General features: G+C 37.9%; 1 pseudogene; it reads left to right on the top strand.

The window, feature by feature from the left end:
- The first annotated feature begins 1,471 nt into the window (after positions 1-1,471).
- On the top strand, positions 1,472-2,621 carry LOC109377722 (eukaryotic translation initiation factor 2A-like; annotated as a pseudogene).
- The last annotated feature ends 215 nt before the right edge of the window (positions 2,622-2,836 follow it).

The following is a 2,836-nucleotide window of genomic DNA, read 5'->3' as shown; positions in this document are numbered from 1 at the left end:
CTCCATAGTCTTGACCTCCCCAAATCGCCATTATTTGTTAAAGGAACACCAGAGTCTTCCTCTGGGATTAAAATGAGTAACAGATATACAATGCTTGGTCCCATGCCCTGGACAGTGTGGGCACTGCATCCCACTGACCTAATTTGTAAGCATCAAATGTTCCTGACGCAGGCCATGCCTTCCATTGTATTTTGCTTTGGTCCTTGTAAGCTAGAATGCTCTGTCCATGGCTTTCTTTGCAATAAAATGCAGATAGCATCTTCTAAACTGGCATTTTTGTTTTTGTTTAATTTCTTCTTTACTAAAAGCAATGAATAGTGAACAAAAAGACCAAAATAGCAGCATTACAACTAACAAAATGGGCCGAATGTTGCAAATGCAGACCTGGAGATGAGGATGAGCCATGCAAGTTTCAGATTGCTGAGAGAATGAATCTGGAATTATTTTGTGCTGAGGTTTCTGGGGAAATCTTAGTCTTTCTCCACCTAGAACCCTAAACTGTGAGGACTATTTTATAATGAAAATATTTCAGCCATCTTATTATCCCTACTGCAACTAATAGCAAACACTATTCAGTGATCACTATATGCTAATTGCTACATTAAGGCATGATTCCATTTAATCATCACAATAACCTTATGAGTTAATTATATCATTATCATTTTAAAGATGCAGAAGCAGAGGCTTAGAGAGTCTAAACAAGTTATAGTATCAGAATTTTAGCTGAGGATTTAGCCTGACATCATCATAACAAGCTTTTAATTATGTCATATTTACTTTCTTATTACAATTGAATATCTGGATCCTATATGGAGAAAAGCTATTTCTCTTTTAGGGAAGCTGTCAAATTCATCAGAGGAGACCAGGTTTTGCTTAGTTTTATTTATTCTTTTATAAATAGTTTTAAAAATAAATGTATGCAGCTCTTTCCAGGACAACATAGTGTCCTCCACGCCGCTCCTGAAAGCTTGAGGATCAGGACTGTACACCATGTTTTGCAGAAAGCACAGTGTTTCCAAGGGAATCTGGGAAAAATTGCAAAGCCTATACCATTAGCAAAGATGAGACCTGGTTTGCCTGGGGCAACAGAGGAAAAATAAATATTACCAATGTCACCAACAAAGGACTGCTGCGCTCCTTCAACCTCCCAAAGGCAGTTTGCCTTGAGTTCTCGCCAAAAAGCACTATCCTGGCAACGTGGCCACCTTACGCTGGTGGCACAGCTGGGGTTCCCGACCTACAACTTTGTGATGTGAAAACCAGGACATGCTTGAAGCCTTTCTTCCAGAAAGAAGTGCAAAACTGGTATTCATCCAGGTCAGAAGATGAAACTATTTGTGTCTGAAAAACTGACAATGAAGTTCATTTCTTTGAAAACAGCAATTTTAATACAGCTGCAAGTAAATTGCATTTTCAAAAATTAATGATTTTTTTTTTATGACCTACATGCAACCATACAAGGTGGCTGTCCATGTTCCAGGAAGTAAGGGTGCACCTTCATTTGTTAGAGTATATCAGTACCCCAACTTTGATTAACCTCATGCAGCTTTAGCTAATAAACAGTTTCTTTAAGGCAGATAAGGTTACAATGCTATGGAATAAAATGGCTACTGCTGTGTTGGTAATAACTCCTACAGATGATGAAAAGACCGGAGCTGCCTACTATAGGTTACAAATGCTATACTGCATTGCAACAAAGTACTGTAGTGCAATTACCAAAAATGATCCCATTTATGATGTAGTTTGGAATTCTAGTTTTATTGAGTTTTATGCTGTTTATGGTTTTGTGCCTGCCAAAGCAACAGTTTTCAACTTGAAATGTGATCCAGTGTTTGACTTTGGAACTGGTCCCCGTAATGCAGCCTACTATAGCGCTCATGGACATATATTAGTACTAGATATATTTGAAAATCTGAAGGGACATATGGAAGTATGGGACACTAAAAACTTATTTCTAAACCAGTGGCCTCTAATTCTTGGTGCCTAGATGGTGAGCACATTTTTACAGCCACATGTGCTCCCAGGTTATGTGTCAATGGGTATAAGATTTGGCATTATACTGGCTCTGTCTTGTACTAGTATGTTGTACCATCAAATAAAAAATTATGGCAGGTTTCTTGGCAGCCATTTTTAACTGAATGTTTCTAATAAAAGTAATAACTTACTAACCAGGCAGTTCCAAGTGATGTACCCAGTGAAGAACCTAAAGCTTCAACAGCTAATAGAAATAAACCAATCACCAACTCCAAGCTGCATGAGGAGGAACCACCTCAGAATACGAAATCACAATCAGGAAATGATAAGCCATTATCAAAAACAGCCCTTCAAAATCAAAGGAAACCTGAGGCTAAGAATGCTGCAAAGCAGGAAGCAAGAAGTAACAAGTGCCCACCAGATTTGTCACCTACTCCTGTCCCATAGAGCTCAGCATGGAATACTCTCAAATTCCGGAGACCCTGAGAGACAAAGAAATCAATAACTTAAACAATAAACTGAAAGCAATCAAATAGGTGAAAGAAGGAGCAGCAACTGGAAAGCAACTAGAAAAAAATCAGCTGGAGAAAATGTAAAAAGAAAACACCCCTCCCCAGGAGGTGGAAGATTTGGAATTGGGTATTTAAAGATTCACACAAAGCAAATTTGTTACCAGAAATCAGTGCAAATATATTTCCTGCTAAGTTCATTGGTGCATATGGGACATTCACGTGCCCACATTAATGCTCATCTATAATTGTAGCAATTTATCCAAGATTCTGTATATGTATGAAATTATTTAATAATACCTATTAAGTTAATTTTTGCATCCTTCATTCTCTATCATGTCAACATACGAGTA

This window comes from Hipposideros armiger, unplaced genomic scaffold (assembly GCF_001890085.2).
Source record: "Hipposideros armiger isolate ML-2016 unplaced genomic scaffold, ASM189008v1 scaffold_1525, whole genome shotgun sequence".
Taxonomy (NCBI): domain Eukaryota; kingdom Metazoa; phylum Chordata; class Mammalia; order Chiroptera; family Hipposideridae; genus Hipposideros; species Hipposideros armiger.
This window is presented reverse-complemented; position numbering and strand designations above follow the sequence as displayed.